This window comes from Aptenodytes patagonicus, chromosome 3, assembly GCF_965638725.1.
Source record: "Aptenodytes patagonicus chromosome 3, bAptPat1.pri.cur, whole genome shotgun sequence".
Taxonomy (NCBI): Eukaryota; Metazoa; Chordata; class Aves; order Sphenisciformes; family Spheniscidae; genus Aptenodytes; species Aptenodytes patagonicus.
The window spans coordinates 6684620-6700572 of NC_134951.1; the positions used below are offsets into that span (position 1 = coordinate 6684620).

A 15953-nucleotide genomic window follows, 5' to 3' on the forward strand; every position below is an offset into this window, starting at 1 on the left:
GGAAATATAAGGTGTGCTTGCAAGTCTTGTGATAAAAAACGGCTTCAAGTCATTAGGAACTTACATACTTGACTCCAGCATGCAAAGATGAACAGACCTCAACCTGTAACTTACTCAGCATTTTACTTTTTCCTGAAGAATATAACATTTCTATATGAATACGCAGATGTCAAGTTAGTTCTGCCAGTATGCTTTACTGCTCATTTGCCAACAAGCAAATCTATTAGCCCTCATGGTTCCCATCTACCTTTAGTTCCATCTAAAGTAACTTAAAATTTAAGGTTTCGCTAATGCAGTTGGATTCTCTGTAAAGCACAACCAAGTTTATAGTTTAAAGCTAACGGTAAGAAGGCGGTACTTTCCTGGGTATAATTTCTCTCTCTAGACCTTCACCTGCCTCCATCTGTTCAACTCCTGTCAAGACGGCATCATCTTCCCAACCTATCACACTGATTACACCGATCCTCCTCCTTTCACATCACCCTGAGCTGTGTTTAGTTCACTATTTGAAATACAATTAAAATCATTTCATAATATGGTTCCACCGTGACCTTAACTGAACATTCTGGCATATCAGGCATTTCATACTTTGCCCCATTGCTGCCCTCAAGTTAGGGCATCAATGTATGTATCAAAAATTCCTAATGAAGAATGACTAGCCAAATACATAGCTGAGATTATAAGAATTTTCTCCAATTCTTATTGTTCCTCTCCTTTCTGAAATCACAGCTTGCCATCATAAGTCTAAATCTTCTAGAGCAGGAAATGTCTACCTCCATTGTTGCTTATTTGCACAACATCTAGCACAAGGAAAAACTACAGAAAAACAGCCACAGCTTTAATATAAGTTACAACCATGAAAATTAGCTCTTAAGAAGTAGGTCTAACAGTAAGTCAGTAACGTTCAGGACACCAACTTCTTTCAGAAATCTCACAGTCACAGATGATGCGCAAGAGGTTTCCGCTGAAATGTATTCTTGTTTACTTGAAAATACTCATTTTTCTTCGCAACTTAAGCACATGATTTTTAAAAGCACTTAACACTGGAGAGCTGTATTGATAATTCTTATGACTTACCTGAGAGACATTAACAAGAGTTAGGCCAATACCCAGGTGCTTCAAATGACCTCTTCCATACAAGCTCTTGGCCTATTTTTACCATTACTGTTACTTCTTCTGTGACAGTTTAAGGAGCTGTGTGAACTAAAAACTTTGCAGTTGACTCTGTGAATGTCTGATCGTAATCAAACGTAATACTTCAAACGTATGCAAATACAGGGGTAGAGAAAAGCCAAAGATTATTTATAAATAGAAATTTATTCTGCGTTAGCTTGCAAATGAACACGTACTAAGATTAGTACTTCAAATTAATAATGATTACATGTAGCACTATGAATGCCAAGTATCTGAAACACAGATTGCAGATCTAATCGATACCATTTTCAGTACCTTTGACATGCAGTTTTCTGATCAGCTCCAGATAAGTTTGCAACTGAGTCACTACTGCCTGGTTCCATGAGAACATAGGCCTAACTAGTTTCCTTTTCTTTACATACTTTGTATATCTACGCGTTTGGATATTTCACAATTGCAACAAGAGCATCAACTCAATTAGTTTCTACAGTACATTAATTACACTGCTTGGGTTTGGCCTCATGCCTTAAAACACCCTTGCGATAATGACCTAGAAAGACACTGTCTAGCTGGTCTCACTGCTTGAGGGCATCACATCAGAACAGCAATAACGTGAACAATGTTCAGTGTTACTCTAGACTATTTTATGTAACTAATTCTTAAAACACTTGTAGCTTACTAAATTACAGCTTGCTTATACTGACAAGTTACTAATTGACTAATCAAGTTTCAGACAGCTCCATTCTATGTTATTCAAAATTGAGCCCATGAGAGTAATTCAGTTGGTTATGACACTCAGAGGCTTAGCAAATAATCTAAAGGCTACTGAATCCTGTTAAACCCTAAGCAATGTTTCCAAATCCATATATTTGAAAATCACAAGTAAAATGCCAGTAAAGCATAGAGGGATTTCTTGTTTATTTCTCAGAGACATGACTGAGTTTTTCCTCCTGCCTCTTTACCATATTCTGGTTACACCTCAAGCTTTTCTTCAGAATCATCATGGCTAAAAATTGCTTTATCTAAATGAAATGTAACATTTTCACACTTTTCACAGGACACAGAGATGGGGCTTTCAGAAAGCCATAAATAAATACTGTTACAGTTGGAAATGCTACTTTTAACATCAGCATTCCCATCTACACAGCAACAATACGCAAGACAAAAAGGAACGAAAATAAAGTAAAATCTGATTTGCATATTAGTATCACGCAAATATGAGCCTGTGCAAAGTCCACCAAAGTTAACAGAAAGACTGACACTGCCTTCCATGCCACTTGGCTCTGGCCAACAATGAAGAAAGATACGCAAAAAGGGAGAAAGGGAGGGTGCACTGCACTCTGCCAAGTAAGTTAGCACTGCAAAGGGTGCAGTGCCTTAAGCCAAAGGGAAAGAGAGGCCTGTACAGAGAAAGAGAATGATGTGGGAGTTAGATCAAAGACTTCAAAAGAAAATTTAAGCATATCACCAGCATTACTGCAAACCTTGAAACAGATTCACTCTTAGGAAATCAAATGTCTCACAATAAATCATTAATACTAATGCTGTACAGCAAACTTGGTTGTCCGCAACATCAGGTTCTTACCTCCCCTTCACATACACACACACATACTTTGCGTGTATATTGTGCTTTGCATTCATAGACTGCAAAGCATTCATTTGTATAATTTCTAGGAACTTATAAGCAGTTGATCTGTACCTAGGATGTATAAAAATATAGTCAGCAAGTGGCAAAACCACTTAAAGCCTACACAGAGAAGTACTCTTCTCGACTAGCTGTCATTCCTAGGTTTTTAGCATTTACCAGTAATTTCTGTAAGGACTAATAATTTCTAGAAGGAATATTACAGGGTTCCTGTTAATAAACCACCACGCCTGTTTGTGCAAAATACATAAAATCCACTTCCTCCTGAGAAAAATTACGAACTACTGACATTTCCCAGCATCAGAGCGACAGGAAGAAATCAGTAATACCCAACAGTACATGGCATACTGCAGGCCAAAGCCTGGCCCCCGTCACATAATTTTAAGTCTGCAATAAAAAAAAAAGTTCTAGAAACACCTTCAAGATTAGTTGCAAGACAACAAAACGAACAGGGCAGGGTCCAATGCACGTAACACCACAGGCCACGAGAAAACCAATGCAAGAGCAAAACATAGCAAAAGCTGCTCACTGCAACCTCCCAGCAGCGAGTAACCCCAGGTCTAGCACTTCCACCCAAAATCGCACGGTTAGGAGGCTGCAGATGTGGGAGCGAGCTGGCAGCCGGGTACCAGGCAGCATTGCTGCCTGGGTTGAAGGCAGGGCCGCTTCTCAGCATCTTGGCTTCGACACCAGAGCGGGACCGCTTTATGAGGAGGAGTCCCTTCGCCAGGCTGCCAGCCACATACCCACACGGTGGTTACACTTCGCACGCTGCTGCTCACATCTGGCCAGCGCGACCTATGAAACGCAAAACCGCGAACACAGATGGAGTTAGCAGAAGCCCCCGCGCCCACAGGCAACCCCCGCCGCCCCCTCCCGCCAAGCAACACTTCACAGGTATTGCTGACTGGAACCCGCGAGGTTAGTATTTCTGAAGGCCCCAAAAATGAGCAGCCTTGCTAAGTTAGTTAACAGCAACACATTGTCTAATTGCGTGCCCTCGCTGATGACTCACTCAAAGGCTCACCCCCAGGGATGGATGGATGGATGGATGGATGAGGAAGAGGCTGAGGTGTGCAGGGGAGGGAATAAGGAAGGAAGGAAGGAAGAAGCAGCCTGGCTTGGTGGTGCCCAGTTCCCCCCACCCCGTGTGCGGCTATCCGAAAGGGGAAAGCGAGGGGCAGGAACTGAACCTCGTCCCTTCCCCTCCACGCGCCGCCTGGACCGAGGCAAGAAATGAGGGGGACGAAAAACGGCGGCCTCTCTCTCCCCCCGGCCGCCGCCACAGCAGCTGCGGCTCCGGCGCTGAGGCGCACACGCTGCGAGGGGGGGTAAAATGGCGCCGCCCGCGGGGGGGAGGGACCGGTTCCGCCACACACCGTCCGCCGCGCGCCGCCGCCTCCATCTGCTGTGTGGCAGCCGCGGCCTCCCAGGGCGAGGGGTGGAGCCGGGGCGAGGCGGGGCTCGCCGCCGCTTCCTCGCCGCCGCTTCCTCCCCGCCGCCGCCTCCCCGCCGCCGCCGCAAGCCGCCGCCGCTCGCCTCAGCCCGCCGCGGGATCGCTCTCCCCGGCCCGCCTCCCGCAGGTGCTGCCTGGCGGCTGAGGGGAGGGCCCGGGCGGCCATGGCCATCCCCCTTCCCCCTCAGCGCCTGGCGTCGCTGGAGGGTGGCGATGAGAGGCTTCAGGGCTGCTCCGAGTGCTAAAAACCGGGAAGGGTTTGAGGAGAGGAGGCTGGATCCCCCGTAGCAGGGGGATGTGTGCACTTACACAGGTGTCTGCCCTCAGTGCCCGTACCAGCGCACCCTCATCTCTGCAGCTGCAGCACAGCAGGTGTGTTTGAAAGTAGTACAGTGTCTTCCCCTCACTGCGTAAAATAGCTATCTGCGTACATTTTTGCCCTTGGAAATACAGTGGATCCTTACTGCCATATAGCAAGTTGTACTGTTTCAACCGTACCGGGATGGTTAAATGCATCGAGGTGGTTAAATACCTTCCATCTATAAGCAGGGCCTATGTTTTCCCTCTCTGGGCAATGGCAGCTTTCCTCTTCCCGTGTTCTCTCAGCTCAACAGGTTGATGGGGAAGGGCACGACTAGGCGAGCTGGAACATTTAACCTACCTTTCCTTTCTTCTTTTAACCTTTTCTTTTTTCAACACCTCCTAATTGTAGGTTTTTGCGAGTTCAGTTCGGTCATTCCACTCATCTGCCAGTACACGCGCAGGTTTGTTAGGTGACAGGCTGATTTGTACCATGGTACAAACTGGAATTAATAAATGTGACCAATAGAGGTAAATGGAGTAACTGTCAGTGCTTTCTTCGCCCCATATGCAAAAATCTTGCTTTTCTTGAAGGTATAACTTCCAAAATTACAGTCTGTCTTTTGCTTTGCCCTTCTCAGTCCACCTTTAATTGAAATTCCTGCCTGCATACTGAACAGTATCTATATTATTTCTACTAGGATTCATTCTATGAAACCGACAGCTTAGAGACTTCATAATTTTATGTACATCGAAGCGTTTTACTTTTTTTTTTTTTTTTGAGGGGTAAGGGAAGGAGGAAGGAGGAAGCTCTGGCAACCACTGCAATGTTCTTAACGCCCTAGGGGCCATCAGCTTATTTAAAAGTAATCTTATTTTCTACCTTTTTCCCTTAGCTTCCTTCTGCTGCCCTTACTTTTTTTTTTTTGGCTACCATTCACATCCTTCTTACCATGTCATGTAGACACCCTGTCAGTCCCCTCCACGTTGCTTCCTTCCCGTTCCCACCTCCCACATCAGCTTCAGAAAGACGAGGCGATTCTGCTGCTCGCTGCCGAGTGCTGCCAGCCTCTCTCCCTTCTGCTCTTGCTTACGATTATTAAAGTAGAGCTGATACCAGCAATGGGGCAAAACACCGTTGCAGCTAAGCTGATCTCCTAGAGAATAAGGGGCTTTGCGCTGCTGATTCTCGCATGCACAGCAAAGTCTAGTTACTGCTGCGAGGAGGTTGGCCTGATCTATTCCTTCCTGTTACAAGTTTTAAAACACCTGGGCAACCCCAGCCAAAGCAAGGTTTTTGATAAGCATTTTCCTGGCCAAAAGGAGAATCAAAGCATCCTGTCAAGTTATGAAAGGTACTGCAGTCTTCCTTGAAGCGACTCAAGTTTTTAGCCAAATTCTGTGATCTGCCAAAACCTTACGTTAAACTGAGGAAGGCAAGGCAGCATATTGCTGATGTTTCTATGACATGTACCATGCATATCTTTACATGTATCAGAATTGGTAGGACAGACTAATAGGAAAACATAGAAAATAGAGAAATTACTATGCCAATTCCATATGGTAATTTTAATAAGGGAATTACTGGGATAATATGGTTGCACATGTCGAATATGAATTACATAATTTCCAGGAGCTTGAATAGAGGCAGTGTGACTTGGTCAGGTGCCTGAAAAAGCACTGACAGAACATTTTCTGACAAATTTTGTTGCTGTGCAAAACCCTTTTGCCCGCAGGGAGAGGTTACCAGTTCAGAAGTGATTGAAGTTAGTGCTCGATGATGAGCTGAGCTGAGGAAAGAACATTCCCTCTGTTGCCGCTTCTATAGGTGATAACTCCTGGCAGAGTAATTGAGCAAGACAGATACTTACTGGCTATGGAATCTTAAATCTATACAAAAAAATTTACTAGAAGACAGGAGGAAGGAGGACAGGAACACAATGTCCCTTCTAGTACTGTGCGTTATTGTCAGTCAAAGTGCAGTGGCTGCTCCCTACTCGAGTCTGAATTCTTACTATACTTCACAGACAGGAAAAAAAAACTGAGCAAGTTTTTGTTATGCATTATACAGAACCAAAAAAGGGCACATACAGAATTATTTTCCCTTTTCAGGTCACCTTTCAGATCATAAGGTCATTATAAACTGTCTCAGCACTTTTACAAACTGGAGTCTACTCAAACCATAATGCTTACAAAGTTTCATTTTGAATAGGCCTGATTTTCTCTGTCATTTGTTTTCACTTCTTATTTCTCTGCAGAACATAAAAAGTCAGAAAAAGATTTTATTTTCCCCTACATAGCATATAATTTACATCAATCATCCCAGGAGGTCAGTACCACTGGGGTGTCATTTAAATACAATGAATATAAAGTAATGAAGCTCTCGCTGGAGTGGATGGCCACAATTCTCAGAGAAAGAGAGAGAGAGAGAGTTTCCAAAGCATGTGGAGAAAACACAACGGGAGACCGAGTGAATTCATCACACCACAAAAATGTCTCCATCCTGTCGACAAAGTCATTAAAGGAAAATGAACCATTGTTACTCTAGACGCTTGCATTCCTTTGGCATAATAACCTCAGTATAGAAGCATTGGTGCAAAGAGAATTTGCACACACGAGAAAAAAAATATATTTAAAAAAAAAAAGAAAGTATCCAGATTATGTAATGAAAGAAATCCTCCATGCTCCAAAGAAGAGACGGAGCCTCTGCAGAAGCCACAACTAATAAGGAACCGTATGCAGTGGTACAGGGCGGTTTCTTTTCCTCCTGCCAACAAGTCAAAGTAAATGCCAACACGGACAATTCTTTTCGGATAACCCACAAATTATGTTCTCCTTTAATTACACAAATGTTTCTACCCTTTGCTGATCCATAGCCATCCTGGTTTTTAAGATCCCTTGTTGAGATTGCCCCAGTACCATTTCCCTTTTCATACTCATTTACTTCCAATAATTTTTTCAGTCTCCATTAAACCAATCTGTGAGGAATGCGGGGATTAGAAAGGTTTGCTGTATTCAATTTTATTTAATTCTTTGGCAAAGTGTGTCCAAATAAGAGAAAGTGTCACGTGCCTACAGTAAATCATAGCATATACCAGTTTCAGAAAATAGATCGTACTTCTGTGGATCTCCTCCAAGGAAATACCCCTTTAAAGCAAACCACCATGCAACCCCTGCTAAAAAAGGTAGCATTAGAAAGCTGCAGCAGAAATCCCTCCCTTTATTATAAATTATTCCATGGTATGGCAAAGTCCTTTTTGCTATACTAATTAAAACAGAAACACGCCAATTAAATTATCACCTTTATTGTCAAAACCATATAGGAATATAATACATAGAAATACATAGATTACATTAATTATTTTTTTAATACAAAAGCACTGCATAGATTTAAGCAAATACTGAAAGGGAAATCTGTCTTTTATATATTTTTAGCAACTGCACTGGAACAGGGAGCCTACTCAAAAATGAGCAGAGTGCTACTGAGGAAACACATGCCAGCGAACACCAAATCGTACCTGTTAATTACAACTAATATGCTCGCAGACAACAGCAAGCATGTTATTTATCCATCATTTACAGCCACTGAAGTGTAGGGAAGTGAATTGGTTTGCTGGCAAATGTCCCAATTAATTGGGCGTGCTATTTATTAGGGTGCTGATTAAAGTGTACTCTGCAATGTAATAGTCGAGTATAAAGTTGCCAACTCTTATTCACTCCTGGCTCATACGGATGAAAGCGGGAGAGTAGGCTAGCACAATATGAAAATAATGATGTATTCTGTGCCAAAATGGATTTAAGGATTCCAATGCCTGGAAATTAAAGACCTGGAGAAACAGAATTAGGCAGCATCGTGATCTTGAAGATAGAAGTTTGTGTTGTGTAACCCAGTTGTGACCAAGAGCTTCAATCCATAGTAGTCATTTTGCACACGTATTAACACTCCTTTTGGAAGCCAACACCATAGGCACACCCTTAAGTAAGCAGCATACAAATGAAATAGAAAATACGATAAAAGCAGAGTTTTGTTCCTGACTGATCCGAGTCAATTCACTTGAAGAAAAACTACTTAGAGGGGTCCTTTTCCCAGCCACCTACTCCTTCAGCCTCCCCAATCAACTGCCCTAACTGAGACTATAGCTTAAATAAGGCAAGCTGGTTGTACGGTATTCAAAACCATGGCTTCCACAAATGAGGTTGGGAGTTTCCACACACAATCAAGGAAACTTATGCTAATAATTGTATATTTTATCTGAAGTAACGTTTGAGGTTTGATCTCAACCAAGATAACCACCAGAGCAAATCAAAATTATGATTTGGGCCAGCAAAGAATTTCTTGGTCCTGGATCATTCTTGACTTACCTTGTTAGCACTGATGCAAGACCTGGATAGAAGGCCCAGCTGGCCCTGGTTATTAATGAACTTACAAATCTGCATATGCTTTTGTTCCTGCCTACTTCCTACAATGGTCACAGCATTTTGGCAACATCCTGCATTGCGCCTCTATAGCCAGAGATATTCAAGGGTGACCTCTATGATTAGAGAGCTCCAGCCAAAAGGCTCTAACAACAGAAATTAAGTCTTGGTGCAGAGTCTTTCTTACAAAGCTGACTGTGCCCAAAAAACATTCAGCTCTGAAAAGAGCGCCCTGGCAGTATGCTAGATGTTCTGGTCACCTAAAAATGAGAGCAGTAAAGAGGAGGCAAAGCGCCAATTCTCCCAAGCAAGGGAAAGAGCCAACACTAGTAGCCAGAGACTCCTCCAGCTAGGGAGCAGGTAGCAGCTTTAGCTGAACATTGTCCGTATGGATCTCAAGGAACTCACTGAAGCAAAACATCAAGAGAGATTCATCACCTGTGTAATCACACCTGCCCATTACTCTTGCTCTCCTGCCTGCCACCATTTAACTGAAATCATCGTCCTGCACAAAATGCATGACGAAAGTAGCTTAACCCTGGCTAAACCAAAAGCATAGTGATTACTCTAATCTGGCAACTAGGAAACCAGGAGTAGGTTTCAATTTCAGGTGCAGTCACCTAAAATTAGGTGTCTACATGTGGGCTGTGTTTAGGTTCCCATTATAGTCAATGGAAACCCAGTCAACGTGGTCAGTGCAGGCAAGAGACCAATTCAGTTCACCTGAAAGTAGACACCTACGTTTGGTCATTAGACTTGCTCTCTAGAAGCCACTGACTGCATTTATTAGGGCTGAGTTTAGTAACCTATGTCAAGTACTACAAGCTATGTTGTCTGGCCTCCTTTTGCCTGTCCAAAGAGTAAAGGGCCTCACGTAGGTCCTGACTCATATGTCCCAGCCCCATGACGATTTCTTAGGTAACCCAAGGCATCTGTAATGGCACTAGAGATTTAATTTCGGGCAAGTGAATTGAGCCTTAGATCACTATTGAGTATAATGGGAACTTAAACAGCTAGCTTAAATGTAAACATTTACATTGTAGATAACCAACTTGAGGTGTCTGAACCTGGAACCTAGCTCTCCTCCAGCTGTCATTTGTCCAAGGAAAATAACATGTATATATAGTTATTGTTTACTTACATTAGATATACAAATTGGAGTATTAAGTTGCTTGCAGAAAATTTGCAGGTTTCTGAATCCTTTGTATCCTTAACAAAAATACATCTGGGGTCATTTTGCCATGGAGAGCAGGTGGGAGCCTCAGGTTAACCATTTCCAAATGACATGTTTACGTTATTATGGACTCCTGTCATAAGCCTTTGAAAGGTAAGTGTGAATTAACCAGAACACTGAGCTTTCCTCTGCAGAGGAAATATAAGCAGAGATCATTAGTTCTTTTTGGATTGCATATTAATATAATGAAAGTTTCCAGAATCAGTCCATTCAAAACAGTAATTTCTTGAAATATAGGAATAGTGCCAGGAATTTGCATCAAATTACTCCTGGACTGCAGAATAAATAACATCAGCCACAGGTTGCTAAGGATTTAATTTCCTCAGTGTCCTGAAACAAATTCATGTTATTTGACCATGCAGAGCAGGTAGAATGCTGAGTTTATGGTTCCTCAAAACTTTTTATCCCTTAACGTGGGTGCCCAGTGGTGGTAATCTGTGTACATTAGATATGAGATACAAATGTATCAGAGAAGCTTTTTTTTCCTCTGAATAAATGTTTAAATATTTAGGGCCAAATTCCATTGCTAAACATATGAACACAGCTCTCTTTGAGTTCATTGGAGTTGTGTGTGTGTATCTAAGAGCAGAACTTGGCCCTTATGTTTTAGATTTTAGCACTAAGCTTCCAGTGTAAAATACTGTGTGATCTGTAACACACAGGAAAGCGGTAAGACCTAGTTTTAAAGGCAGGGTAAAATTACACGTTCCTGTCTTTCTTTTGGATAAGAAGCACTGCCTTCAGCAGAGCTCCTGAGAATATTCTTACCTCTTCTCTGGACAGTCTTCCTTTTGTATAAGGTGCTCCTCTGGCAGCTTTGATCATTTCTGTAGCTGGGAAACAGAGTAGGATACCTTTTTATTTCTTTGCTACTCCAATTTCCATTCTGCCAGTTTCAACTTAGCATCATGATGGAAAATACAGAAGCATTTTAAAATACTCTTAGACTAAAGAATTAGATACATTTTTTAAAATTATGAACAAGTTAAGATACTGATTTTAAACTATAGGCAATGTGTTCAGATCAGCCGAAGAACATACCCAGTCACCCTTTCCAATGAGCCAATATTACAACTGGGATCAGCTAAAGCATTTTTACTGGGAATTGCTACAGAGTGCCAATACAGAACTCTTGAATCTGGAGAGATTCTTTCCTATTCTTGCTATCTTTTTATCCCTCTGTTACAAAGTGTTTGTAAAGTATCTAGATTCTTGAGTGCCCATTTTGTTTATAAGGCTTACATTCACCTAACATCCAGGACCAGGAAAGACAAAGAATGACTGCATGGTACTTGTGCAATCTTGTGTGAATGCCATAGGACACGCAGTCTGATAGAAACCTGTACCAATGCCAAAAAAAAAGAGACAATGCAAAAAAAAAAAAAAATCCCCGGAGTATAAGTGCAGTGATTGACCTCTCTGAAATTTCTCCGGGGTTTCAAAATTCCTCAAAAATTACTTTCTCCCATCTAATATAGCTCTGGATTTTCTCATTATCAAAAAATACTCAGACTGTTATCAACTGCGAGCATACTGAACAGTTCATATATTTTAGTGGGTTTTGTGAGAGTCAGGTTCTTGTTCGGGATTAAAGTTTTTGAGGGATGGAAGGCTTTTGGAAGATTTCTTACAAAGTTCACTGCCTACTTTAGATTCTTTTTCTGTGGTAATATGCTAATGCTAATGGCATCCAGCACAGTAGAGAAAGATCTTGTGCAGTTTTAAAGTTTTACAGATGCAATTATAAGTGAGAGTGAGCTGCTAGCTTCCTTTAGTCTTTGTAAAATTCTTCACAGATAGATAGACAGACAGACAGATAGATAAAACATTAATCCTTCTAAAAATGTTGTTCCATTTGTGGCCAAAATAATATTTTATGGCATTCATTGCAAAGGTCAACTAGAAGTTGTTCTGTACAAAATAGTATCTTCTTTTATTAGTTTGAAAATAACTTCTGCTTCAGTTTCCTTCCTCATATGCTAGCTTATTCTTTGCGCAATTGCAAAAATAAATACCATAGGAAAAGAAAATTTCTGTTACAGTCTACTTCTTTCCTGATGCTTCCATGGAGCTGGTCAATTAATAACGAACATCTAAGAAGTAGAGATACCTCATCCAGTCTGGTTTGGCAAAATAGTTTCTTATGCTTTTTCACGTAAGAGCACCAAAGAGCACATAGTGTATAAAGAGGCTGCAAGATTCAGCATTATGCATTATGTCATCAGCTTCATGTGGTAAGAGTATTGATCACTTGCTTATAATATGGATATTTTCTTCCACTAACTGTTCCATCAGAGTCATCAAACTTCCATCAGTTCCATCAAACTTTCCTTTAAATTAGAATACAGAATCTTAAAAATCATCTGGTTTCGACGATTGGCTTGTGGCCTTGAATCCCGTATTTATGCAGATGTTAAGTGACAATGTATTAAAAATCCTGTTCATCGTCTGACATCCTGCAAGTGTACCTTGGCATAGAAAGTCACAGCCCATGTTGACGCTGCGGACTTTGCACTATCCCAGGTTTACTGAATTGGGCCTTTTATAGCGTCGATATTTCAGTAGAGATGCACCTACCCCAGACAAATGGCGTGTTTTTGACAACTGTTGTCAAAATGCCCGCCCACTCTCCGCACATCTTGGAGTAGTGTTGAAAACAACTGGTCTTCCAGTGTGGACAAAGTCAGTCGAGTTCAACACCTATTGTAACAAATTCTTCTATACACGCCGAGCCAAATCCTATGCAGGCAAGTTGTCCCATGAGCCCTTGACAGGCATGATTTGCTACGGTAAGCAATGAACTTACCTGACCTTGTGCACACCAGTGAGGTGTGCACCTCACTACTCACCTCTACTACTACTTGAGTGGATCTGAGGGTGCAAAACTATTTTTGACACCCCTCATCAAAACCAGATCATTTTTCTAGAGAAGACAAAGCCCCAGTGACATTACATGGCCTATGTGCTGAAGTACAGTGGGGTGAGTTAAGGACATGGGATCATCACTCAGAAAGGCACTTACTTGTTTTAAATTCAGAATACTTTCGTAGGTAGAATAGTATTTACTAAAGGTTGTATTGATAATTTCACATATGATAGTTTAAAGAAAATACACACACATATTGCATGCATCTGTTAAATTAGGCAGACTTCATAGATAATAATAAGAGCCCAGTTCTTCTCTCACACTAGTGTAAATCAAGAGGGGTACCACTGAAAACCACCGAGTTACTCGTACATGCAAAACACTAATATTTCTGAAAACATGATACACAGAGACTTAATAAAGTTCCTTCTTTTCACTTAATTTTCACGATTGCCTTAAACAGTTATGTCTCTATTGGATCCAGAGCATAAAATGGGGAGAGGAAGGGGAGCAGGGAAGGAGCATAATGATAGGAGTACAGGATGGGCAGCCAGGAGAAGAAAATTGCCTGTCCCATTCTCATTTACTCTGAGATACAGAGCAGCTTTCAGACTTACTAAACATTTTGAACGTACTGAGAGCTCTCTGTTTGTTTCAGATGTGTAAAACGACGTAACTTGCCAGTAAATGTAGCTAGGCATGCAAGTGTGTGCATGAAGATAACATACTAGTTACAAGAATTATAATTGTGCTATGATTATCTTTTCTTTCTTTCCTGAATCAGAGTGAATGTGCCATAATCTAGCAAGAATCTCATGATAGGTAATGTCAGAAATGGCTTTTTTTTTTTTCCTGGAGCTGCCGACTGTCTATTTTAGACATAACATCACCCTTTACTGTAGCCTTCCACATAAAAGCAACACGAACAGTAACGTCTCTAAGCAAGCATGAATGATTGGCTTGCAGATTCTTTACCAAAAAGGGAGTTTATTTACGCCACACAGGTCATAAATTTCCTTAGAAAAACTATCAGTGGTAATCTACATGTGGTGTTTAGTAAATAGAGCTTTCCTCTGATTCCCTCAGTCCATGTTCTTCAAGTGTCAAAAACAGTGGAAGATGGTTTTCTCATGCCTAAAAATATGAAATACTCTAGCTCTTTAAAATGGAGTGGAAACGAAGAGCTGAAAGACTTTACATATTCTTCAGCAAGATGGGCATTTAGACATGGAAATGTGAAGGGATAAGGAGAGCAACCCAAAGTAGCAAGTTGCTTAAAGTCTTGCCTCTGCTTTTCTTACATGAAGCAGCACCTTATTCCGTGAAGGCTCCCATTGAAATCAGTGGAACTGCAGACAGAATAAGGCTTTTCTTTCTTACCAAGGGGGGAAAAAAAAAAAAAAAAAAAGAAGAGGGTGAGATCTGCCTTTTCATGTAATGGGCTTTTATCTGCTCAAAAATCACATCAACCTCAGGGTGCCAAGCACAGTATGTTTGAAAGCATTCCAAGGATGGGAAGAGCTGCTCTATCTTCTCTACTACAAAGGGAAACTTGGTAGTAATGAGAGCTGCTGTGGTCTTCCAAGAAAGGTTTTGCATCTGCTTTGCCCCCTCTGAGGACCTCTTACTTGCTCCTCCTGGATACTTCCAAGTTATGTCTTTCTTCACATGCTTAAATTAGAAAAACATTTGAGTGACTGACTTCACGATGAGTTTTGCCATGAAAGGACAGAAGGATTTCTCCCTTGCTTTTCCATATGTATGCATTTAATAAATTATCTAAATATTTAGAAGATAAACTAGAATAACAGGTTTTGGTATTACATCACAGAAGCTCCTAATATCATAATACTCCTAATAGCCCGAGATCAGAGAATCTTATTCACATTTGAATGTCTAGTGTTAATGGTGAAGATTTTAATTACTCATGTTCCTTCTAGGGCCTGACCAGCATTTGAAACAAATAGTTTAAAACTCATCATACTTATCATAACTGAATTATGAAGTGCATTATGAAAGAAATGTCCAGAATTTGTACATGACTATTTTTTCTTTTCTATCACTTCAAAACAGACTATTTAAAAAAAATCTGTAGAGAATTTTGACTTCTGAACTGAGAGTATAAGCCAGATTTCAGCCTGGAAGGAATTTTTATGGTTGAATTATAGACTTCTAAAAGACACAATTTAAAACTGAACTGCTGACAGTCATTCTGATCATATTTTATAAGCTACTATTAACTAGGATGAGACCTTAAAGGAGGAATAGATCCCATATCTATCTGCTGACTCTAGGGTTTCTTATCCTTTCCTCTAAAACATCTAGTGCAGCCTACTGTCAGACTAGACTGACTACAGATCCAATCCAGTCTAGCAAGCCCTGTGCTGCTATGGAGGCTTTGCAAAATTTAGCTGCCAACTACTCCATCTGTACTGAGCACGCGCAAGAAAAACCTCAACAATTTTCAGCAACTTCTAACTCGGCCAAGTTCGGGTGGATCCTTTTGGTCAAGGGCAACAAAAGGAACTTATCTGATTTTTCCTCCTTATTCCTCTCCTCCTTAGTAAAACTTCCCATCCCAGCTCTGAAATAGATATTGGGATGATTCTAAGAAATTTTAAACTGTTGTGGAACAATGTGTTTTCTCTTAATGCCGATCTTAGAAGCAGCAGAAGTATTTCTGCTGGAAGTTTCCAAAAAATTCAGCTTGAGGCAGACTCGGGATTGAAAAGCTCATCCTGAACAGTTAAAAATTGGCAACGTTATGTGAGCGAAAACAAGGTCTTATACTGGAAAGTGGTAGACAAGCTTAACTGCAGATACTGCTGGCAGTTTCACCTATAATATTTTTTCTGACAGATCTTTGTCTTTTATTACTAGAGAGAATCATTCCTGTGATGTC

At 41.1% G+C, this 15953-nt stretch overlaps 2 protein-coding genes across 6 annotated transcripts in view; one reads left to right on the forward strand and one right to left on the reverse strand.

Annotated features, from left to right (window-relative positions):
* SUPT3H (SPT3 homolog, SAGA and STAGA complex component) overlaps positions 1-4218 on the reverse strand; it is a 288049-nt gene extending 283831 nt beyond the window's left edge. For 2 of the 4 annotated variants that reach the window (XM_076332633.1, XM_076332636.1), the window contains exon 1: positions 3795-3964. The gene's annotated coding sequence lies outside the window, so the exon portion shown is untranslated. Of the gene's footprint in view, positions 1-3794; positions 3965-4158 lie in introns of those variants that run through there. The other 2 variants (XM_076332635.1, XM_076332634.1) reach the window with 2 other exon arrangements.
* Positions 1-15953, forward strand: part of RUNX2 (RUNX family transcription factor 2) — a 228634-nt gene that overhangs the window by 41436 nt on the left and 171245 nt on the right. The window lies entirely within an intron of this gene.